This window comes from Scomber scombrus, chromosome 2, assembly GCF_963691925.1.
Source record: "Scomber scombrus chromosome 2, fScoSco1.1, whole genome shotgun sequence".
Lineage (NCBI taxonomy): Eukaryota > Metazoa > Chordata > Actinopteri > Scombriformes > Scombridae > Scomber > Scomber scombrus.
This window is the reverse complement of record NC_084971.1, coordinates 4,665,535-4,693,104: the sequence shown is the minus strand read 5'-3', so window position 1 is coordinate 4,693,104 and position 27,570 is coordinate 4,665,535. Positions and strand designations below refer to the sequence as shown.

The 27,570-nt window shown below is 30.6% G+C and overlaps 1 protein-coding gene across 1 annotated transcript in view; it reads right to left on the bottom strand.

The window, feature by feature from the left end:
• The window catches only part of LOC133990702 (NACHT, LRR and PYD domains-containing protein 14-like), a 103,457-nt gene extending 76,360 nt beyond the window's left edge, over nucleotides 1-27,097 (bottom strand). Inside the window, exon 1 of the mRNA XM_062429105.1 lies at nucleotides 26,977-27,097. The gene's annotated coding sequence lies outside the window, so the exon portion shown is untranslated. The remainder of the gene's footprint in view (nucleotides 1-26,976) is intronic.
• Between the last annotated feature and the right edge of the window lie 473 nt (nucleotides 27,098-27,570).

Genomic DNA, 27,570 nt, shown 5'->3' with positions numbered 1-27,570 from the left:
TCACAATAAAATTCCCCAAAAATATGCAAAAACACATTTTTCTGAAATTACTGTTGTAGTACGATTATCAGGTGACCATTGTTGTGTAGCATGATTTTGGTGAGTACAGTGTATAATATTAACGCTATTGACGATTTTTCACAATAAAATTCCCCAAAAATATGCAAAAAGATTTTTTTTCTGAAATGTCTGTTGTAGTATGATTATCAGGTGACCCTTGTTGTGTATCATGATTTTGGTCATCCTACACTGTATAATATTAACGCTATTGACGATTTTTCACAATAAAATTCCCCAAAAATATGCAAAAACACATTTTTCTGAAATGACTGTTGTAGTATGATTATCAGGTGACACTTGTTGTGTATCATGATTTTGGTCATCCTACACTGTATAATATTAACGCTATTGACGATTTTTCACAATAAAATTCCCCAAAAATATGCAAAAACACATTTTTCTGAAATGACTGTTGTAGTATGATTATCAGGTGACACTTGTTGTGTATCATGATTTTGGTGAGTACAGTGTATAATATTAACGCTATTGACGATTTTTCACAATAAAATTCCCCAAAAATATGCAAAAAGATTTTTTATTCTGAAATGACTGTTGTAGTATGATTATCAAGTGACCTTTGTTGTGTATCATGATTTTGGTCATCCTACACTGTATAATATTAACGCTATTGACGATTTTTCACAATAAAATTCCCCAAAAATATGCAAAAAGATTTTTTTTTCTGAAATGACTGTTGTAGTATGATTATAAGGTGACCTTTGTTGTGTATCATGATTTTGGTCAACCTACACTGTATAATATTAACGCTATTGACAATTTTTCACAATAAAATTCCCCAAAAATATGCAAAAACACATTTTTCTGAAATGACTGTTGTAGTACGATTATCAGGTGACCATTGTTGTGTATCATGATTTTGGTCAACCTACACTGTATAATATTAACGCTATTGACAATTTTTCACAATAAAATTCCCCAAAAATATGCAAAAACACATTTTTCTGAAATTACTGTTGTAGTACGATTATCAGGTGACCATTGTTGTGTAGCATGATTTTGGTGAGTACAGTGTATAATATTAACGCTATTGACGATTTTTCACAATAAAATTCCCCAAAAATATGCAAAAACACATTTTTCTGAAATGACTGTTGTAGTATGATTATCAGGTGACACTTGTTGTGTATCATGATTTTGGTCATCCTACACTGTATAATATTAACGCTATTGACGATTTTTCACAATAAAATTCCCCAAAAATATGCAAAAACACATTTTTCTGAAATGACTGTTGTAGTATGATTATCAGGTGACACTTGTTGTGTATCATGATTTTGGTCATCCTACACTGTATAATATTAACGCTATTGACGATTTTTCACAATAAAATTCCCCAAAAATATACAAAAAGATTTTTTTTCTGAAATGACTGTTGTAGTATGATTATCAGGTGACACTTGTTGTGTATCATGATTTTGGTCATCCTACACTGTATAATATTAACGCTATTGACGATTTTTCACAATAAAATTCCCCAAAAATATGCAAAAACACATTTTTCTGAAATGACTGTTGTAGTATGATTATCAGGTGACACTTGTTGTGTATCATGATTTTGGTCATCCTACACTGTATAATATTAACGCTATTGACGATTTTTCACAATAAAATTCCCCAAAAATATACAAAAAGATTTTTTTTCTGAAATGACTGTTGTAGTATGATTATCAGGTGACACTTGTTGTGTATCATGATTTTGGTCATCCTACACTGTATAATATTAACGCTATTGACGATTTTTCACAATAAAATTCCCCAAAAATATGCAAAAACACATTTTTCTGAAATGACTGTTGTAGTATGATTATCAGGTGACACTTGTTGTGTATCATGATTTTGGTCATCCTACACTGTATAATATTAACGCTATTGATGATTTTTCACAATAAAATTCCCCAAAAATATGCAAAAAGATTTTTTTTCTGAAAAGACTGTTGTAGTATGATTATCAGGTGACCTTTGTTGTGTATCATGATTTTGGTCAACCTACACTGTATAATATTAACGCTATTGACAATTTTTCACAATAAAATTCCCCAAAAATATGCAAAAACACATTTTTCTGAAATTACTGTTGTAGTACGATTATCAGGTGACCATTGTTGTGTAGCATGATTTTGGTGAGTACAGTGTATAATATTAACGCTATTGACGATTTTTCACAATAAAATTCCCCAAAAATATGCAAAAAGATTTTTTTTCTGAAATGTCTGTTGTAGTATGATTATCAGGTGACCCTTGTTGTGTATCATGATTTTGGTCATCCTACACTGTATAATATTAACGCTATTGACGATTTTTCACAATAAAATTCCCCAAAAATATGCAAAAACACATTTTTCTGAAATGACTGTTGTAGTATGATTATCAGGTGACACTTGTTGTGTATCATGATTTTGGTCATCCTACACTGTATAATATTAACGCTATTGACGATTTTTCACAATAAAATTCCCCAAAAATATGCAAAAACACATTTTTCTGAAATGACTGTTGTAGTATGATTATCAGGTGACACTTGTTGTGTATCATGATTTTGGTCATCCTACACTGTATAATATTAACGCTATTGACGATTTTTCACAATAAAATTCCCCATAAATATGCAAAAAGATTTTTTTTTCTGAAAAGACTGTTGTAGTATGATTATCAGGTGACATTTGTTGTGTATCATGATTTTGGTCATCCTACACTGTATAATATTAACGCTATTGACGATTTTTCACAATAAAATTCCCCAAAAATATGAAAAAACACATTTTTCTGAAATGACTGTTGTAGTATGATTATCAGGTTACCATTGTTGTGTAGCATGATTTTGGTGAGTATACAGTGTATAATATTAACGCTATTGACGATTTTTCACAATAAAATTCCCCAAAAATATGCAAAAAGATTTTTTTTCTGAAATGACTGTTGTAGTATGATTAGCAGGTGACACTTGTTGTGTATCATGATTTTGGTCATCCTACACTGTATAATATTAACGCTATTGACGATTTTTCACAATAAAATTCCCCAAAAATATGCAAAAAGCTTTTTTTTCTGAAATGACTGTTGTAGTATGATTATCAGGTGACCCTTGTTGTGTATCATGATTTTGGTCATCCTACACTGTATAATATTAACGCTATTGACGATTTTTCACAATAAAATTACCCAAAAATATGCAAAAACACATTTTTCTGAAATGACTATTGTAGTACGATTATCAGGTGACCATTGTTGCGTAGCATGATTTTGGTGAGTATACAGTGTATAATATTAACGCTATTGACGATTTTTCACAATAGAATTCCCCAAAAATATGCGAAAAGATTTTTTTTCTGAAATGACTGTTGTAGTATGATTATCAGGTGACACTTGTTGTGTATCATGATTTTGGTCATCCTACACTGTATAATATTAACGCTATTGATGATTTTTCACAATAAAATTCCCCAAAAATATGCAAAAAGATTTTTTTTCTGAAAAGACTGTTGTAGTATGATTATAAGGTGACCTTTGTTGTGTATCATGATTTTGGTCAACCTACACTGTATAATATTAACGCTATTGACAATTTTTCACAATAAAATTCCCCAAAAATATGCAAAAACACATTTTTCTGAAATTACTGTTGTAGTACGATTATCAGGTGACCATTGTTGTGTATCATGATTTTGGTCATCCTACACTGTATAATATTAACGCTATTGACGATTTTTCACAATAAAATTCCCCAAAAATATGCAAAAACACATTTTTCTGAAATGACTGTTGTAGTATGATTATCAGGTGACACTTGTTGTGTATCATGATTTTGGTCATCCTACACTGTATAATATTAACGCTATTGACGATTTTTCACAATAAAATTCCCCAAAAATATGCAAAAACACATTTTTCTGAAACGACTGTTGTAGTATGATTATCAGGTGACACTTGTTGTGTATCATGATTTTGGTCATCCTACACTGTATAATATTAACGCTATTGACGATTTTTCACAATAAAATTCCCCAAAAATATACAAAAAGATTTTTTTTCTGAAATGACTGTTGTAGTATGATTATCAGGTGACACTTGTTGTGTATCATGATTTTGGTCATCCTACACTGTATAATATTAACGCTATTGACGATTTTTCACAATAAAATTCCCCAAAAATATGCAAAAACACATTTTTCTGAAATGACTGTTGTAGTATGATTATCAGGTGACACTTGTTGTGTATCATGATTTTGGTCATCCTACACTGTATAATATTAACGCTATTGACGATTTTTCACAATAAAATTACCCAAAAATATGCAAAAAGATTTTTTTTTTCTGAAATGACTGTTGTAGTATGATTATCAGGTGACCCTTGTTGTGTATCATGATTTTGGTAATCCTACACTGTATAATATTAACGGTATTGACAATTTTTCACAATAAAATTCCCCAAAAATATGCAAAAACACATTTTTCTGAAATGACTGTTGTAGTATGATTATCAGGTTACCATTGTTGTGTAGCATGATTTTGGTGAGTATACAGTGTATAATATTAACGCTATTGACGATTTTTCACAATAAAATTCCCCAAAAATATGCAAAAAGTTTTTTTTTCTGAAATGACTGTTGTAGTATGATTATCAAGTGACCTTTGTTGTGTATCATGATTTTGGTCATCCTACACTCTATAATATTAACGCTATTGACGATTTTTCACAATAAAATTCCCCAAAAATATGTAAAAACACATTTTTCTGAAATGACTGTTGTAGTACGATTATCAGGTGACCATTGTTGTGTAGCATGATTTTGATGAGTATACAGTGTATAATATTAACGCTATTGACGATTTTTCACAATAAAATTCCCCAAAAATATGCAAAAAGATTTTTTTTCTGATATGACTGTTGTAGTATGATTATCAGGTGACCCTTGTTGTGTATCATGATTTTGGTAATCCTACACTGTATAATATTAACGCTATTGACGATTTTTCACAATATAATTCCCCAAAAATATACAAAAAGATTTTTTTTCTGAAATGACTGTTGTAGTATGATTATCAGGTGACACTTGTTGTGTATCATGATTTTGGTCATCCTACACTGTATAATATTAACGCTATTGACGATTTTTCACAATAAAATTCCCCAAAAATATGCAAAAACACATTTTTCTGAAATGACTGTTGTAGTATGATTATCAGGTGACACTTGTTGTGTATCATGATTTTGGTCATCCTACACTGTATAATATTAACGCTATTGACGATTTTTCACAATAAAATTCCCCAAAAATATACAAAAAGATTTTTTTTTCTGAAATGACTGTTGTAGTACGATTATCAGGTGACCATTGTTGTGTAGCATTATTTTGGTGAGTATACAGTGTATAATATTAACGCTATTGACGATTTTTCACAATAAAATTCCCCAAAAATATGCAAAAAGATTTTTTTTCTGAAATGACTGTTGTAGTATGATTATCAGGTGACACTTGTTGTGTATCATGATTTTGGTCATCCTACACTGTATAATATTAACGCTATTGACGATTTTTCACAATAAAATTACCCAAAAATATGCAAAAAGATCTTTTTTTTTCTGAAATGACTGTTGTAGTATGATTAGCAGGTGACACTTGTTGTGTATCATGATTTTGGTCATCCTACACTGTATAATATTAACTCTATTGACGATTTTTCACAATAAAATTCCCCAAAAATATGCAAAAAGCTTTTTTTTCTGAAATGACTGTTGTAGTATGATTATCAGGTGACCCTTGTTGTGTATCATGATTTTGGTCATCCTACACTGTATAATATTAACGCTATTGACGATTTTTCACAATAAAATTACCCAAAAATATGCAAAAACACATTTTTCTGAAATGACTATTGTAGTACGATTATCAGGTGACCATTGTTGTGTAGCATGATTTTGGTGAGTATACAGTGTATAATATTAACGCTATTGACGATTTTTCACAATAAAATTCCCCAAAAATATGCGAAAAGATTTTTTTTCTGAAATGACTGTTGTAGTATGATTATCAGGTGACACTTGTTGTGTATCATGATTTTGGTCATCCTACACTGTATAATATTAACGCTATTGATGATTTTTCACAATAAAATTCCCCAAAAATATGCAAAAAGATTTTTTTTCTGAAAAGACTGTTGTAGTATGATTATAAGGTGACCTTTGTTGTGTATCATGATTTTGGTCAACCTACACTGTATAATATTAACGCTATTGACAATTTTTCACAATAAAATTCCCCAAAAATATGCAAAAACACATTTTTCTGAAATTACTGTTGTAGTACGATTATCAGGTGACCATTGTTGTGTAGCATGATTTTGGTGAGTACAGTGTATAATATTAACGCTATTGACGATTTTTCACAATAAAATTCCCCAAAAATATGCAAAAAGTTTTTTTTTCTGAAATGACTGTTGTAGTATGATTATCAGGTGACACTTGTTGTGTATCATGATTTTGGTCATCCTACACTGTATAATATTAACGCTATTGATGATTTTTCACAATAAAATTCCCCAAAAATATGCAAAAAGATTTTTTTTCTGAAAAGACTGTTGTAGTATGATTATAAGGTGACCTTTGTTGTGTATCATGATTTTGGTCAACCTACACTGTATAATATTAACGCTATTGACAATTTTTCACAATAAAATTCCCCAAAAATATGCAAAAACACATTTTTCTGAAATTACTGTTGTAGTACGATTATCAGGTGACCATTGTTGTGTAGCATGATTTTGGTGAGTACAGTGTATAATATTAACGCTATTGACGATTTTTCACAATAAAATTCCCCAAAAATATGCAAAAAGATTTTTTTTCTGAAATGTCTGTTGTAGTATGATTATCAGGTGACCCTTGTTGTGTATCATGATTTTGGTCATCCTACACTGTATAATATTAACGCTATTGACGATTTTTCACAATAAAATTCCCCAAAAATATGCAAAAACACATTTTTCTGAAATGACTGTTGTAGTATGATTATCAGGTGACACTTGTTGTGTATCATGATTTTGGTCATCCTACACTGTATAATATTAATGCTATTGACGATTTTTCACAATAAAATTCCCCAAAAATATGCAAAAACACATTTTTCTGAAACGACTGTTGTAGTATGATTATCAGGTGACACTTGTTGTGTATCATGATTTTGGTCATCCTACACTGTATAATATTAACGCTATTGACGATTTTTCACAATAAAATTCCCCAAAAATATACAAAAAGATTTTTTTTCTGAAATGACTGTTGTAGTATGATTATCAGGTGACACTTGTTGTGTATCATGATTTTGGTCATCCTACACTGTATAATATTAACGCTATTGACGATTTTTCACAATAAAATTCCCCAAAAATATGCAAAAACACATTTTTCTGAAATGACTGTTGTAGTATGATTATCAGGTGACACTTGTTGTGTATCATGATTTTGGTCATCCTACACTGTATAATATTAACGCTATTGACGATTTTTCACAATAAAATTACCCAAAAATATGCAAAAAGATTTTTTTTTTCTGAAATGACTGTTGTAGTATGATTATCAGGTGACCCTTGTTGTGTATCATGATTTTGGTAATCCTACACTGTATAATATTAACGGTATTGACAATTTTTCACAATAAAATTCCCCAAAAATATGCAAAAACACGTTTTTCTGAAATGACTGTTGTAGTATGATTATCAGGTTACCATTGTTGTGTAGCATGATTTTGGTGAGTATACAGTGTATAATATTAACGCTATTGACGATTTTTCACAATAAAATTGCCCAAAAATATGCAAAAAGTTTTTTTTTCTGAAATGACTGTTGTAGTATGATTATCAAGTGACCTTTGTTGTGTATCATGATTTTGGTCATCCTACACTCTATAATATTAACGCTATTGACGATTTTTCACAATAAAATTCCCCAAAAATATGTAAAAACACATTTTTCTGAAATGACTGTTGTAGTACGATTATCAGGTGACCATTGTTGTGTAGCATGATTTTGATGAGTATACAGTGTATAATATTAACGCTATTGACGATTTTTCACAATAAAATTCCCCAAAAATATGCAAAAAGATTTTTTTTCTGATATGACTGTTGTAGTATGATTATCAGGTGACCCTTGTTGTGTATCATGATTTTGGTAATCCTACACTGTATAATATTAACGCTATTGACGATTTTTCACAATATAATTCCCCAAAAATATACAAAAAGATTTTTTTTCTGAAATGACTGTTGTAGTATGATTATCAGGTGACACTTGTTGTGTATCATGATTTTGGTCATCCTACACTGTATAATATTAACGCTATTGACGATTTTTCACAATAAAATTCCCCAAAAATATGCAAAAACACATTTTTCTGAAATGACTGTTGTAGTATGATTATCAGGTGACACTTGTTGTGTATCATGATTTTGGTCATCCTACACTGTATAATATTAACGCTATTGACGATTTTTCACAATAAAATTCCCCAAAAATATACAAAAAGATTTTTTTTTCTGAAATGACTGTTGTAGTACGATTATCAGGTGACCATTGTTGTGTAGCATTATTTTGGTGAGTATACAGTGTATAATATTAACGCTATTGACGATTTTTCACAATAAAATTCCCCAAAAATATGCAAAAAGATTTTTTTTCTGAAATGACTGTTGTAGTATGATTATCAGGTGACACTTGTTGTGTATCATGATTTTGGTCATCCTACACTGTATAATATTAACGCTATTGACGATTTTTCACAATAAAATTACCCAAAAATATGCAAAAAGATCTTTTTTTTTCTGAAATGACTGTTGTAGTATGATTATCAGGTGACCCTTGTTGTGTATCATGATTTTGGTAATCCTACACTGTATAATATTAACGGTATTGACAATTTTTCACAATAAAATTCCCCAAAAATATGCAAAAACACATTTTTCTGAAATGACTGTTGTAGTATGATTATCAGGTTACCATTGTTGTGTAGCATGATTTTGGTGAGTATACAGTGTATAATATTAACGCTATTGACGATTTTTCACAATAAAATTGCCCAAAAATATGCAAAAAGATTTTTTTTTCTGAAATGACTGTTGTAGTATGATTATCAAGTGACCTTTGTTGTGTATCATGATTTTGGTCATCCTACACTCTATAATATTAACGCTATTGACGATTTTTCACAATAAAATTCCCCAAAAATATGTAAAAACACATTTTTCTGAAATGACTGTTGTAGTACGATTACCAGGTGACCATTGTTGTGTAGCATGATTTTGATGAGTATACAGTGTATAATATTAACGCTATTGACAATTTTTCACAATAAAATTCCACAAAAATATGCAAAAACACATTTTTCTGAAATGACTGTTGTAGTACGATTATCAGGTGACCATTGTTGTGTAGCATAATTTTGGTGAGTATACAGTGTATAATATTAACGCTATTGACGATTTTTCACAATAAAATTCCCCAAAAATATGCAAAAAGATTTTTTTTTTTTGAAATGACTGTTGTAGTATGATTATCAGGTGACACTTGTTGTGTATCATGATTTTGGTCATCCTACACTGTATAATATTAACGCTATTGACGATTTTTCACAATAAAATTCCCCAAAAATATGCAAAAAGATTTTTTTTTTCTGAAATGACTGTTGTAGTATGATTATCAGGTGACCCTTGTTGTGTATCATGATTTTGGTCATCCTACACTGTATAATATTAACGCTATTGACGATTTTTCACAATAAAATTCCCCAAAAATATGCAAAAACACGTTTTTCTGAAATGACTGTTGTAGTACGATTATCAGGTGACCATTGTTGTGTAGCATTATTTTGGTGAGTATAAAGTGTATAATATTAACGCTATTGACGATTTTTCACAATAAAATTCCCCAAAAATATGCAAAAAGATTTTTTTTCTGAAATGACTGTTGTAGTATGATTATCAGGTGACACTTGTTGTGTATCATGATTTTGGTCATTCTACACTGTATAATATTAACGCTATTGACGATTTTTCACAATAAAATTCCCCAAAAATATGCAAAAAGATTTTTTTTTTCTGAAATGACTGTTGTAGTATGATTATCAGGTGACCCTTGTTGTGTATCATGATTTTGGTAATCCTACACTGTATAATATTAACGCTATTGACAATTTTTCACAATAAAATTCCCCAAAAATATGCAAAAACACATTTTTCTGAAATGACTGTTGTAGTATGATTATCAGGTTACCATTGTTGTGTAGCATGATTTTGGTGAGTATACAGTGTATAATATTAACGCTATTGACGATTTTTCACAATAAAATTCCCCAAAAATATGCAAAAAGATTTTTTTTCTGAAATGACTGTTGTAGTATGATTATCAGGTGACACTTGTTGTGTATCATGATTTTGGTCATCCTACACTGTATAATATTAACGCTATTGACGATTTTTCACAATAAAATTCCCCAAAAATATACAAAAAGATTTTTTTTCTGAAATGACTGTTGTAGTATGATTATCAGGTGACCATTGTTGTGTAGCATGATTTTGATGAGTATACAGTGTATAATATTAACGCTATTGACAATTTTTCACAATAAAATTCCACAAAAATATGCAAAAACACATTTTTCTGAAATGACTGTTGTAGTACGATTATCAGGTGACCATTGTTGTGTAGCATAATTTTGGTGAGTATACAGTGTATAATATTAACGCTATTGACGATTTTTCACAATAAAATTCCCCAAAAATATGCAAAAAGATTTTTTTTTTTTGAAATGACTGTTGTAGTATGATTATCAGGTGACACTTGTTGTGTATCATGATTTTGGTCATCCTACACTGTATAATATTAACGCTATTGACGATTTTTCACAATAAAATTCCCCAAAAATATGCAAAAAGATTTTTTTTTTCTGAAATGACTGTTGTAGTATGATTATCAGGTGACCCTTGTTGTGTATCATGATTTTGGTCATCCTACACTGTATAATATTAACGCTATTGACGATTTTTCACAATAAAATTCCCCAAAAATATGCAAAAACACGTTTTTCTGAAATGACTGTTGTAGTACGATTATCAGGTGACCATTGTTGTGTAGCATTATTTTGGTGAGTATAAAGTGTATAATATTAACGCTATTGACGATTTTTCACAATAAAATTCCCCAAAAATATGCAAAAAGATTTTTTTTCTGAAATGACTGTTGTAGTATGATTATCAGGTGACACTTGTTGTGTATCATGATTTTGGTCATCCTACACTGTATAATATTAACGCTATTGACGATTTTTCACAATAAAATTCCCCAAAAATATGCAAAAAGATTTTTTTTTTCTGAAATGACTGTTGTAGTATGATTATCAGGTGACCCTTGTTGTGTATCATGATTTTGGTAATCCTACACTGTATAATATTAACGCTATTGACAATTTTTCACAATAAAATTCCCCAAAAATATGCAAAAACACATTTTTCTGAAATGACTGTTGTAGTATGATTATCAGGTTACCATTGTTGTGTAGCATGATTTTGGTGAGTATACAGTGTATAATATTAACGCTATTGACGATTTTTCACAATAAAATTCCCCAAAAATATGCAAAAAGATTTTTTTTTTCTGAAATGACTGTTGTAGTATGATTATCAAGTGACCTTTGTTGTGTATCATGATTTTGGTCATCCTACACTCTATAATATTAACGCTATTGACGATTTTTCACAATAAAATTCCCCAAAAATATGTAAAAACACATTTTTCTGAAATGACTGTTGTAGTACGATTATCAGGTGACCATTGTTGTGTAGCATGATTTTGATGAGTATACAGTGTATAATATTAACGCTATTGACGATTTTTCACAATAAAATTCCCCAAAAATATGCAAAAAGATTTTTTTTCTGATATGACTGTTGTAGTATGATTATCAGGTGACCCTTGTTGTGTATCATGATTTTGGTAATCCTACACTGTATAATATTAACGCTATTGACGATTTTTCACAATATAATTCCCCAAAAATATACAAAAAGATTTTTTTTCTGAAATGACTGTTGTAGTATGATTATCAGGTGACACTTGTTGTGTATCATGATTTTGGTCATCCTACACTGTATAATATTAACGCTATTGACGATTTTTCACAATAAAATTCCCCAAAAATATGCAAAAACACATTTTTCTGAAATGACTGTTGTAGTATGATTATCAGGTGACACTTGTTGTGTATCATGATTTTGGTCATCCTACACTGTATAATATTAACGCTATTGACGATTTTTCACAATAAAATTCCCCAAAAATGTACAAAAAGATTTTTTTTTCTGAAATGACTGTTGTAGTACGATTATCAGGTGACCATTGTTGTGTAGCATTATTTTGGTGAGTATACAGTGTATAATATTAACGCTATTGACGATTTTTCACAATAAAATTCCCCAAAAATATGCAAAAAGATTTTTTTTCTGAAATGACTGTTGTAGTATGATTATCAGGTGACACTTGTTGTGTATCATGATTTTGGTCATCCTACACTGTATAATATTAACGCTATTGACGATTTTTCACAATAAAATTCCCCAAAAATATGCAAAAAGATTTTTTTTCTGATATGACTGTTGTAGTATGATTATCAGGTGACCCTTGTTGTGTATCATGATTTTGGTAATCCTACACTGTATAATATTAACGCTATTGACGATTTTTCACAATATAATTCCCCAAAAATATACAAAAAGATTTTTTTTCTGAAATGACTGTTGTAGTATGATTATCAGGTGACACTTGTTGTGTATCATGATTTTGGTCATCCTACACTGTATAATATTAACGCTATTGACGATTTTTCACAATAAAATTCCCCAAAAATATGCAAAAACACATTTTTCTGAAATGACTGTTGTAGTATGATTATCAGGTGACACTTGTTGTGTATCATGATTTTGGTCATCCTACACTGTATAATATTAACGCTATTGACGATTTTTCACAATAAAATTCCCCAAAAATATACAAAAAGATTTTTTTTTCTGAAATGACTGTTGTAGTACGATTATCAGGTGACCATTGTTGTGTAGCATTATTTTGGTGAGTATACAGTGTATAATATTAACGCTATTGACGATTTTTCACAATAAAATTCCCCAAAAATATGCAAAAAGATTTTTTTTCTGAAATGACTGTTGTAGTATGATTATCAGGTGACACTTGTTGTGTATCATGATTTTGGTCATCCTACACTGTATAATATTAACGCTATTGACGATTTTTCACAATAAAATTACCCAAAAATATGCAAAAAGATCTTTTTTTTTCTGAAATGACTGTTGTAGTATGATTATCAGGTGACCCTTGTTGTGTATCATGATTTTGGTAATCCTACACTGTATAATATTAACGGTATTGACAATTTTTCACAATAAAATTCCCCAAAAATATGCAAAAACACATTTTTCTGAAATGACTGTTGTAGTATGATTATCAGGTTACCATTGTTGTGTAGCATGATTTTGGTGAGTATACAGTGTATAATATTAACGCTATTGACGATTTTTCACAATAAAATTGCCCAAAAATATGCAAAAAGATTTTTTTTTCTGAAATGACTGTTGTAGTATGATTATCAAGTGACCTTTGTTGTGTATCATGATTTTGGTCATCCTACACTCTATAATATTAACGCTATTGACGATTTTTCACAATAAAATTCCCCAAAAATATGTAAAAACACATTTTTCTGAAATGACTGTTGTAGTACGATTATCAGGTGACCATTGTTGTGTAGCATGATTTTGATGAGTATACAGTGTATAATATTAACGCTATTGACGATTTTTCACAATAAAATTCCACAAAAATATGCAAAAACACATTTTTCTGAAATGACTGTTGTAGTACGATTATCAGGTGACCATTGTTGTGTAGCATAATTTTGGTGAGTATACAGTGTATAATATTAACGCTATTGACGATTTTTCACAATAAAATTCCCCAAAAATATGCAAAAAGATTTTTTTTTTTTGAAATGACTGTTGTAGTATGATTATCAGGTGACACTTGTTGTGTATCATGATTTTGGTCATCCTACACTGTATAATATTAACGCTATTGACGATTTTTCACAATAAAATTCCCCAAAAATATGCAAAAAGATTTTTTTTTTCTGAAATGACTGTTGTAGTATGATTATCAGGTGACCCTTGTTGTGTATCATGATTTTGGTCATCCTACACTGTATAATATTAACGCTATTGACGATTTTTCACAATAAAATTCCCCAAAAATATGCAAAAACACGTTTTTCTGAAATGACTGTTGTAGTACGATTATCAGGTGACCATTGTTGTGTAGCATTATTTTGGTGAGTATAAAGTGTATAATATTAACGCTATTGACGATTTTTCACAATAAAATTCCCCAAAAATATGCAAAAAGATTTTTTTTCTGAAATGACTGTTGTAGTATGATTATCAGGTGACACTTGTTGTGTATCATGATTTTGGTCATCCTACACTGTATAATATTAACGCTATTGACGATTTTTCACAATAAAATTCCCCAAAAATATGCAAAAAGATTTTTTTTTTCTGAAATGACTGTTGTAGTATGATTATCAGGTGACCCTTGTTGTGTATCATGATTTTGGTAATCCTACACTGTATAATATTAACGCTATTGACAATTTTTCACAATAAAATTCCCCAAAAATATGCAAAAACACATTTTTCTGAAATGACTGTTGTAGTATGATTATCAGGTTACCATTGTTGTGTAGCATGATTTTGGTGAGTATACAGTGTATAATATTAACGCTATTGACGATTTTTCACAATAAAATTCCCCAAAAATATGCAAAAAGATTTTTTTTTTCTGAAATGACTGTTGTAGTATGATTATCAAGTGACCTTTGTTGTGTATCATGATTTTGGTCATCCTACACTCTATAATATTAACGCTATTGACGATTTTTCACAATAAAATTCCCCAAAAATATGTAAAAACACATTTTTCTGAAATGACTGTTGTAGTACGATTATCAGGTGACCATTGTTGTGTAGCATGATTTTGATGAGTATACAGTGTATAATATTAACGCTATTGACGATTTTTCACAATAAAATTCCCCAAAAATATGCAAAAAGATTTTTTTTCTGATATGACTGTTGTAGTATGATTATCAGGTGACCCTTGTTGTGTATCATGATTTTGGTAATCCTACACTGTATAATATTAACGCTATTGACGATTTTTCACAATATAATTCCCCAAAAATATACAAAAAGATTTTTTTTCTGAAATGACTGTTGTAGTATGATTATCAGGTGACACTTGTTGTGTATCATGATTTTGGTCATCCTACACTGTATAATATTAACGCTATTGACGATTTTTCACAATAAAATTCCCCAAAAATATGCAAAAACACATTTTTCTGAAATGACTGTTGTAGTATGATTATCAGGTGACACTTGTTGTGTATCATGATTTTGGTCATCCTACACTGTATAATATTAACGCTATTGACGATTTTTCACAATAAAATTCCCCAAAAATGTACAAAAAGATTTTTTTTTCTGAAATGACTGTTGTAGTACGATTATCAGGTGACCATTGTTGTGTAGCATTATTTTGGTGAGTATACAGTGTATAATATTAACGCTATTGACGATTTTTCACAATAAAATTCCCCAAAAATATGCAAAAAGATTTTTTTTCTGAAATGACTGTTGTAGTATGATTATCAGGTGACACTTGTTGTGTATCATGATTTTGGTCATCCTACACTGTATAATATTAACGCTATTGACGATTTTTCACAATAAAATTCCCCAAAAATATGCAAAAAGATTTTTTTTCTGATATGACTGTTGTAGTATGATTATCAGGTGACCCTTGTTGTGTATCATGATTTTGGTAATCCTACACTGTATAATATTAACGCTATTGACGATTTTTCACAATATAATTCCCCAAAAATATACAAAAAGATTTTTTTTCTGAAATGACTGTTGTAGTATGATTATCAGGTGACACTTGTTGTGTATCATGATTTTGGTCATCCTACACTGTATAATATTAACGCTATTGACGATTTTTCACAATAAAATTCCCCAAAAATATGCAAAAACACATTTTTCTGAAATGACTGTTGTAGTATGATTATCAGGTGACACTTGTTGTGTATCATGATTTTGGTCATCCTACACTGTATAATATTAACGCTATTGACGATTTTTCACAATAAAATTCCCCAAAAATATACAAAAAGATTTTTTTTTCTGAAATGACTGTTGTAGTACGATTATCAGGTGACCATTGTTGTGTAGCATTATTTTGGTGAGTATACAGTGTATAATATTAACGCTATTGACGATTTTTCACAATAAAATTCCCCAAAAATATGCAAAAAGATTTTTTTTCTGAAATGACTGTTGTAGTATGATTATCAGGTGACACTTGTTGTGTATCATGATTTTGGTCATCCTACACTGTATAATATTAACGCTATTGACGATTTTTCACAATAAAATTACCCAAAAATATGCAAAAAGATCTTTTTTTTTCTGAAATGACTGTTGTAGTATGATTATCAGGTGACCCTTGTTGTGTATCATGATTTTGGTAATCCTACACTGTATAATATTAACGGTATTGACAATTTTTCACAATAAAATTCCCCAAAAATATGCAAAAACACATTTTTCTGAAATGACTGTTGTAGTATGATTATCAGGTTACCATTGTTGTGTAGCATGATTTTGGTGAGTATACAGTGTATAATATTAACGCTATTGACGATTTTTCACAATAAAATTGCCCAAAAATATGCAAAAAGATTTTTTTTTCTGAAATGACTGTTGTAGTATGATTATCAAGTGACCTTTGTTGTGTATCATGATTTTGGTCATCCTACACTCTATAATATTAACGCTATTGACGATTTTTCACAATAAAATTCCCCAAAAATATGTAAAAACACATTTTTCTGAAATGACTGTTGTAGTACGATTATCAGGTGACCATTGTTGTGTAGCATGATTTTGATGAGTATACAGTGTATAATATTAACGCTATTGACGATTTTTCACAATAAAATTCCACAAAAATATGCAAAAACACATTTTTCTGAAATGACTGTTGTAGTACGATTATCAGGTGACCATTGTTGTGTAGCATAATTTTGGTGAGTATACAGTGTATAATATTAACGCTATTGACGATTTTTCACAATAAAATTCCCCAAAAATATGCAAAAAGATTTTTTTTTTTTGAAATGACTGTTGTAGTATGATTATCAGGTGACACTTGTTGTGTATCATGATTTTGGTCATCCTACACTGTATAATATTAACGCTATTGACGATTTTTCACAATAAAATTCCCCAAAAATATGCAAAAAGATTTTTTTTTTCTGAAATGACTGTTGTAGTATGATTATCAGGTGACCCTTGTTGTGTATCATGATTTTGGTCATCCTACACTGTATAATATTAACGCTATTGACGATTTTTCACAATAAAATTCCCCAAAAATATGCAAAAACACGTTTTTCTGAAATGACTGTTGTAGTACGATTATCAGGTGACCATTGTTGTGTAGCATTATTTTGGTGAGTATACAGTGTATAATATTAACGCTATTGACGATTTTTCACAATAAAATTCCCCAAAAATATGCAAAAAGATTTTTTTTCTGAAATGACTGTTGTAGTATGATTATCAGGTGACACTTGTTGTGTATCATGATTTTGGTCATCCTACACTGTATAATATTAACGCTATTGACGATTTTTCACAATAAAATTCCCCAAAAATATGCAAAAAGATTTTTTTTTTCTGAAATGACTGTTGTAGTATGATTATCAGGTGACCCTTGTTGTGTAGCATGATTTTGGTAATCCTACACTGTATAATATTAACGCTATTGACAATTTTTCACAATAAAATTCCCCAAAAATATGCAAAAACACATTTTTCTGAAATGACTGTTGTAGTATGATTATCAGGTTACCATTGTTGTGTAGCATAATTTTGGTGAGTATACAGTGTATAATATTAACGCTATTGACGATTTTTCACAATAAAATTCCCCAAAAATATGCAAAAAGATTTTTTTTTCTGAAATGACTGTTGTAGTATGATTATCAAGTGACCTTTGTTGTGTATCATGGTTTTGGTCATCCTACACTCTATAATATTAACGCTATTGACGATTTTTCACAATAAAATTCCCCAAAAATATGTAAAAACACATTTTTCTGAAATGACTGTTGTAGTACGATTATCAGGTGACCATTGTTGTGTAGCATGATTTTGGTGAGTATACAGTGTATAATATTAACACTATTGACGATTTATCACAATAAAATTCCCCAAAAATATGCAAAAAGATTTTTTTTCTGATATGACTGTTGTAGTATGATTATCAGGTGACCCTTGTTGTGTATCATGATTTTGGTCATCCTACACTGTATAATATTAACGCTATTGATGATTTTTCACAATAAAATTCCCCAAAAATATGCAAAAACACATTTTTCTGACATGACTGTTGTAGTACGATTATCAGGTGACCATTGTTGTGTAGCAAAATTTTGGTGAGTATACAGTGTATAATATTAACGCTATTGACGATTTTTCACAATAAAATTCCCCAAAAATATGCAAAAAGATTTTTTTTTTTTTAAATGACTGTTGTAGTATGATTATCAGGTGACACTTGTTGTGTATCATGATTTTGGTCATCCTACACTGTATAATATTAACGCTATTGACGATTTTTCACAATAAAATTCCCCAAAAATATGCAAAAAGATTTTTTTTCTGAAATGACTGTTGTAGTATGATTATCAGGTGACCCTTGTTGTGTATCATGATTTTGGTCATCCTACACCGTATAATATTAACGCTATTGACGATTTTTCACAATATAATTCCCCAAAAATATGCAAAAACACATTTTTCTGAAATGACTGTTGTAGTACGATTATCAGGTGAACCTTGTTGTGTATCATGATTTTGGTCATCGTACACTGTATAATATTAACGCTATTGACGATTTTTCACAATAAAATTCCCCAAAAATATGCAATTTCCCCCCCCCTGAAATAAGTCTTGTGGTATGATTATCAGGTGACCCTTGTTGTGTAGCATGATTTTGGTCATCCTACACTGTATAATATTAACGCTATGGACGATTTTTCACAATAAAATTCCCCAAACATATGCAAAAAGATTTTTTTTCTGAAATGACTGTTGTAGTATGATTATCAGGTGACCCTTGTTGTGTATCATGATTTTGGTCATCCTACACTGTATAATATTAACGCTATTGACGATTTTTCACAATAAAATTCCCCAAAAATATGCAAAAAGATTTTTTTTCTGAAATGACTGTTGTAGTATGATTATCAGGGGACCCTTGTTGTGTAGCATGATTTTGGTCATCCTACACTGTATAATATTAACGCTATTGATGATTTTTCACAATAAAATTCCCCAAAAATATACAATTTTTTTCCCCCCTGAAATAAGTCTTGTAGTATGATTATAAGGTGACCCTTGTTGTATAGCATGATTTTGGTGAGTATACACTGTATAATATTAACGCTATTGACGATTTTTCACAATAAAATTCCCCAAAAATATGCAAAAACAAATTTTTCTGAAATAACTGTTGTAGTACGATTATCAGGTGACAATTGTTGTGTAGCATGATTTTGGTCATCCTACACTGTATAATATTAACGCTATTGACGATTTTTCACAATAAAATTCCCCAAAAATATGCAATTTTTTTCCCCCCTGAAATAAGTCTTGTAGTATGATTGTCAGGTGACCCTTGTTGTATAGCATGATTTTGGTGAGTATACACTGTATAATATTAACGCTATTGACGATTTTTCACAATAAAATTCCCCAAAAATATGCAAAAAGATTTTTTTTCTGAAATGACTGTTGTAGTATGATTATCAGGTGACCATTGTTGTGTAGCATGATTTTGGTCATCCTACACTGTATAATATTAACGCTATTGACGATTTTTCACAATAAAATTGCCCAAAAATATGCAAAAACACATTTTTCTGAAATGACTGTTGTAGTATGATTATCAGGTGACCATTGTTGTATAGCATGATTTTGGTGAGTATACACTGTATAATATTAACGCTATTGACGATTTTTCACAATAAAATTCCCCAAAAATATGCAAAAAGATTTTTTTTCTGAAATGACTGTTGTAGTATGATTATCAGGTAACCCTTGTTGTGTATCATGATTTTGGTCATCCTACACTGTATAATATTAACGCTATTGACGATTTTTCACAATAAAATTCCCCAAAAATATGCAAAAAGATTTTTTTTCTAAAATGACTGTTGTAGTATGATTATCAGGTGACCCTTGTTGTGTATCATGATTTTGGTAATCCTACACTGTATAATATTAACGCTATTGACGATTTTTCACAATAAAATTCCCCAAAAATATGCAAAAACACGTTTTTCTGAAATGACTGTTGTAGTACGATTATCAGGTGACCATTGTTGTGTAGCATGATTTTGGTGAGTATACAGTGTATAATATTAACGCTATTGACGATTTTTCACAATAAAATTCCCAAAAAATATGCAAAAAGATTTTTATTCTGAAATGACTGCTGTAGTATGATTATCAGGTGACCCTTGTTGTGTATCATGATTTTGGTCATCCTACACTGTATAATATTAACGCTATTGACGATTTTTCACAATAAAATTCCCCAAAAATATGCAATTTCCCCCCCCCCCTGAAATAAGTCTTGTAGTATGATTATCAGGTGACCCTTGTTGTGTAGCATGATTTTGGTCATCCTACACTGTATAATATTAACGCTATTGACGATTTTTCACAATAAAATTCCCCAAACATATGCAAAAAGATTTTTTTTCGGAAATGACTGTTGTAGTATGATTATCAGGTGACCCTTGTTGTGTATCATGATTTTGGTCATCCTACACTGTATAATATTAACGCTATTAACGATTTTTCACAATAAAATTCCCCAAAAATATGCAAAAAGATTTTTTTCTGAAATGACTGTTGTAGTATGATTATCAGGGGACCCTTGTTGTGTAGCATGATTTTGGTCATCCTACACTGTATAATATTAACGCTATTGATGATTTTTCACAATAAAATTCCCCAAAAATATGCAATTTTTTCCCCCCCTGAAATAAGTCTTGTAGTATGATTATGAGGTGACCCTTGTTGTATAGCATGATTTTGGTGAGTATACACTGTATAATATTAACACTATTGACGATTTTTCACAATAAAATTCCCCAAAAATATGCAAAAACACATTTTTCTGAAATGACTGTAGTAGTATGATTATCAGGTGACCCTTGTTGTATAGCATGATTTTGGTGAGTATACACTGTATAATATTAACGCTATTGACGATTTTTCACAATAAAATTCCCCAAAAATATGCAAAAACACATTTTTCTGAAATGACTGTTGTAGTATGATTATCAGGTAACCCTTGTTGTGTATCATGATTTTGGTCATCCTACACTGTATAATATTAACGCTATTGACGATTTTTCACAATAAAATTCCCCAAAAATATGCAAAAACACATTTTTCTGAAATGACTGTTGTAGTATGATTATCAGGTGACCCTTGTTGTATAGCATGATTTTGGTGAGTATACAGTGTATAATATTAACGCTATTGACGATTTTTCACAATAAAATTCCCCAAAAATATGCAAAAAGATTTTTTTTCTAAAATGACTGTTGTAGTATGATTATCAGGTGACCCTTGTTGTGTATCATGATTTTGGTCATCCTACACTGTATAATATTAACGCTATTGACGATTTTTCACAATAAAATTCCCCAAAAATATGCAAAAACACATTTTTCTGAAATGACTGTTGTAGTACGATTATCAGGTGACCATTGTTGTGTAGCATGATTTTGGTGAGTATACAGTGTATAATATTAACGCTATTGACGATTTTTCACAATAAAATTCCCCAAAAATATGCAAAAAGATTTTTTTTCTAAAATGACTGTTGTAGTATGATTATCAGGTGACCCTTGTTGTGTATCATGATTTTGGTCATCCTACACTGTATAATATTAACGCTATTGACGATTTTTCACAATAAAATTCCCCAAAAATATGCAAAAAGATTTTTTTTCTGAAATGATTGTTGTAGTATGATTATCAGGTGACCCTTGTTGTGTATCATGATTTAGTCATCCTACACTGTATAATATTAACGCTATTGACGATTTTTCACAATAAAATTCCCCAAAAATATGCAAAAACAAATTTTTCTGAAATAACTGTTGTAGTATGATTATCAGGTGACAATTGTTGTGTAGCATGATTTTGGTCATCCTACACTGTATAATATTAACGCTATTGACGATTTTTCACAATAAAATTCCCCAAAAATATGCAAAAAGATTTTTTTTCCGAAATGACTGTTGTAGTATGATTATCAGGTGACCCTTGTTGTGTATCATGATTTTGGTCATCCTACACTGTATAATATTAACACTATTGACGATTTTTCACAATAAAATTCCCCAAAAATATGCAATTTTTCTCCCCCCTGAAATGACTGTTGTAGTATGATTATCAGGTGACCCTTGTTGTGTATCATGATTTTGGTCATCCTACACTGTATAATATTAACACTATTGACAATTTTTCACAATAAAATTCCCCAAAAATATGCAATTTTTTTCCCCCCTGAAATGACTGTTGTAGTATGATTATCAGGTGACCCTTGTTGTGTATCATGATTTTGGTCATCCTACACTGTATAATATTAACGCTATTGACGATTTTTCACAATAAAATTCCCCAAAAATATGCAAAAACACATTTTTCTGAAATGACTGTTGTAGTACGATTATCAGGTGACCATTGTTGTGTAGCATGATTTTAGTGAGTATACAGTGTATAATATTAACGCTATTGACGATTTTTCACAATAAAATTCCCCAAAAATATTCAAAAAGATTTTTTTTCTAAAATGACTGTTGTAGTATGATTATCAGGTGACCCTTGTTGTGTATCATGATTTTGGTCATCCTACACTGTATAATATTAACGCTATTGACGATTTTTCACAATAAAATTCCCCAAAAATATGCAATTTTTTCCCCCCCTGAAATAAGTCTTGTAGTATGATTATCAGGTGACCCTTGTTGTGTAGCATGATTTTGGTCATCCTACACTGTATAATATTAACGCTATTGACGATTTTTCACAATAAAATTCCCCAAAAATATGCAAAAAGTTTTTTTTCTAAAATGACTGTTGTAGTATGATTATCAGGTGACCCTTGTTGTGTATCATGATTTTGGTCATCCTACACTGTATAATATTAACGCTATTGACGATTTTTCACAATAAAATTCCCCAAAAATATGCAAAAAGATTTTTTTTCTGAAATGATTGTTGTAGTATGATTATCAGGTGACCCTTGTTGTGTATCATGATTTAGTCATCCTACACTGTATAATATTAACGCTATTGACGATTTTTCACAATAAAATTCCCCAAAAATATGCAAAAACAAATTTTTCTGAAATAACTGTTGTAGTACGATTATCAGGTGACAATTGTTGTGTAGCATGATTTTGGTCATCCTACACTGTATAATATTAACGCTATTGACGATTTTTCACAATAAAATTCCCCAAAAATATGCAAAAACAATTTTTTCTGAAATAACTGTTGTAGTACGATTATCAGGTGACCCTTGTCGTGTAGCATGATTTTGGTCATCCTACACTGTATAATATTGACGATATTGAAGATTTTTGAATATAAAAAATCTCCAAAATTATATCAAAACTAATTTCCCCAAAGTAAATGTTGTAGTATAATTATCAGGTGACCCTTGTTGTGTAGCATGATTTTGGTCATCCTACACTGTATAATATTAACACTATTGACGCTATTTCAAAATAAAATTCCACAAAAATATGCAAAAAAATGTTTTCCTGAAATAACTGTTGTAGTACGATTATCAGGCGACTATTGTTGTGTAGCATGATTTTGGTGAGTATACAGTGTATAATATTAACACTATTGATGATTTTTCACAATAAAATTCCCCAAAAATATGCAAAAAAATGTTTTCCTGAAATGACTGTTGTAGTATGATTATCAGGTGACCCTTGTTGTGTATCATGATTTTGGTCATCCTACACTGTATAATATTAACGCTATTGACGATTTTTCACAATAAAATTCCCCAAAAATATGCAAAAACACATTTTTCTGAAATGACTGTTGTAGTACGATTATCAGGTGACCATTGTTGTGTAGCATGATTTTAGTGAGTATACAGTGTATAATATTAACGCTATTGACGATTTTTCACAATAAAATTCCCAAAAAATATGCAAAAAGATTTTTTTTCTAAAATGACTGTTGTAGTATGATTATCAGGTGACCCTTGTTGTGTATCATGATTTTGGTCATCCTACACTGTATAATATTAACGCTATTGACGATTTTTCACAATAAAATTCCCCAAAAATATGCAATTTTTTCCCCCCCTGAAATAAGTCTTGTAGTATGATTATCAGGTGACCCTTGTTGTGTAGCATGATTTTGGTCATCCTACACTGTATAATATTAACGCTATTGACGATTTTTCACAATAAAATTCCCCAAAAATATGCAAAAAGATTTTTTTTCTAAAATGACTGTTGTAGTATGATTATCAGGTGACCCTTGTTGTGTATCATGATTTTGGTCATCCTACACTGTATAATATTAACGCTATTGACGATTTTTCACAATAAAATTCCCCAAAAATATGCAAAAAGATTTTTTTTCTGAAATGATTGTTGTAGTATGATTATCAGGTGACCCTTGTTGTGTATCATGATTTAGTCATCCTACACTGTATAATATTAACGCTATTGACGATTTTTCACAATAAAATTCCCCAAAAATATGCAAAAACAAATTTTTCTGAAATAACTGTTGTAGTACGATTATCAGGTGACAATTGTTGTGTAGCATGATTTTGGTCATCCTACACTGTATAATATTAACGCTATTGACGATTTTTCACAATAAAATTCCCCAAAAATATGCAAAAACAATTTTTTCTGAAATAACTGTTGTAGTACGATTATCAGGTGACCCTTGTCGTGTAGCATGATTTTGGTCATCCTACACTGTATAATATTGACGATATTGAAGATTTTTGAATATAAAAAATCTCCAAAATTATATCAAAACTAATTTCCCCAAAGTAAATGTTGTAGTATAATTATCAGGTGACCCTTGTTGTGTAGCATGATTTTGGTCATCCTACACTGTATAATATTAACACTATTGACGCTATTTCAAAATAAAATTCCACAAAAATATGCAAAAAAATGTTTTCCTGAAATAACTGTTGTAGTACGATTATCAGGCGACTATTGTTGTGTAGCATGATTTTGGTGAGTATACAGTGTATAATATTAACACTATTGATGATTTTTCACAATAAAATTCCCCAAAAATATGCAAAAAAATGTTTTCCTGAAATGACTGTTGTAGTATGATTATCAGGTGACCCTTGTTGTGTAGCATGATTTTGGTCATTCTACACTGTATAATATTAACGCTATTGACGACTTTTCACAATAAACATTTTTATGAAATAACTGTTGTAGTGTGATTATCAGGTGACCGTTGGTGTGTGGAGTGAATTTGGTGAGACTACAGTGAATAAAAGTGGAGATATTGAATATTTTTTGCTTTGGTACTGCACTTTGTAGACGGTCCCTAAGGGCTCGCCTCTCCGCCCGCAGCGCATAGAGAGCAATATATTTCCTGCAGCCTGGATGACGACTCGTTTTGGCGAAAATGAGTTTGTAGTCAATAGTCTACCTTACCACGATAGGAAAGAGACATTTTTTATGTTTTAACAATGTTTCCTTTATGAGCTATTGATCGCTGAAGTTCGAATCTGCCAATCTCTTTCTAACTTTACCCAAGTGTGTGTGTGGACTGCTGATAGAGACTATCAAAACATTTAGGGTTGAACCTTCAGCTTTTTTCACCATTTTCTGACATTTTATAGACCAAGCAACTAATTGATTAATTTAGAAAATAAATAATAATAATAAATTATTTCTACTATATAGAAAAAAAGGAAAAAGAAATGGGTGTTTTTTTTTACTGGTGTCAAAAGGTTGTGAGTGTCAGTAGTGTGTGAAAACATTACTGCAGCTTACTGCATTATTACCAGTGATGTGAATATCAAAAGGTTAATATATCTTGAATAAAAATGTTGTGGCGGATACACAATAGACACATTACTGTACAATCATAACCATCATTGTATCATGTATGAATGAAGGATTTACTGTAATGTTACATTCTAGCTACAATAATCAATAAATAGTGTGAAGGATTTGACCAATGCAGACTCACTTTTAATGACTGATGAGTTATGAGTAATTTTATAATTGTCATATCATTTGATTTTTCAGTCATAAACACATATTGGCTACAATGTTTGTGATGCTCTGGTAAACGTCCTGTGTGCTATATTACGCTATTTGATACAGGTTTTTTTTGTTTTTGTTTTTTTAACTAAAAATCTGTTGAGGGAAACTATTTAACTAATTTAAACCCACCTAGAGACACCGCTGTACTGAAATGCCATTTAACTTCAACTTAAGAGATAAACAGTTAGGTTAGAAAACGAAACTTAGAGAAAGCACTACGCACTTACTTAAAGCTAGCAACACTCTGCTAACTAGCAGCGAACTACTTTGTATTTAATGTTCAAACTGTTCAGCTACATAACTGCTAAGACTCAGTGTGTAAACACCATTTAACACTTACCAAGACAGACTTTACACAGCTCTTCCTGTAACGCCGCAGAAGAAATGGAGACACAACACAACGGCGAGTGTTCAAGTGAGCGTCAGGTAAATGTATCCGAAGACATCGCAGAAACATATATGGCAGTTGTTCGGTGTTTTGAAGCACATCCTAAAACACACAGATTAAGAGTGAGAGGGCAGAAGATTGGGTTTGATAAACAGGGAGTTGGTGGGTGTGTCTGACTTCCACATTAGTTTATTAGTCTATGTGCTGCCCTCTTCTGGTTAGGCATGCGCACTACAACGCATAAATATTTACATTTATAATGTGGCGAATACACAAACCATGCACAGTAAGAAAAGCATCAGCTGTGGTGGTGTGAGTGTGTGTGCTCGGCTCTCCTCTCTGTGAGCTCGAAAGAGCTCTGTGGCTATGCTGAACACACACGCTCTCTCTCTCTCTCTCTCTCTCTCTCTCTCTCTCTCTCTCTCTCTCTCTCTCTCTCTCTCTCTCTCTCTCTCTCTCTCTCACACACACACACACACACACACACACACACACACACACACACACACACACACACACACACACACACACACACACACACACACA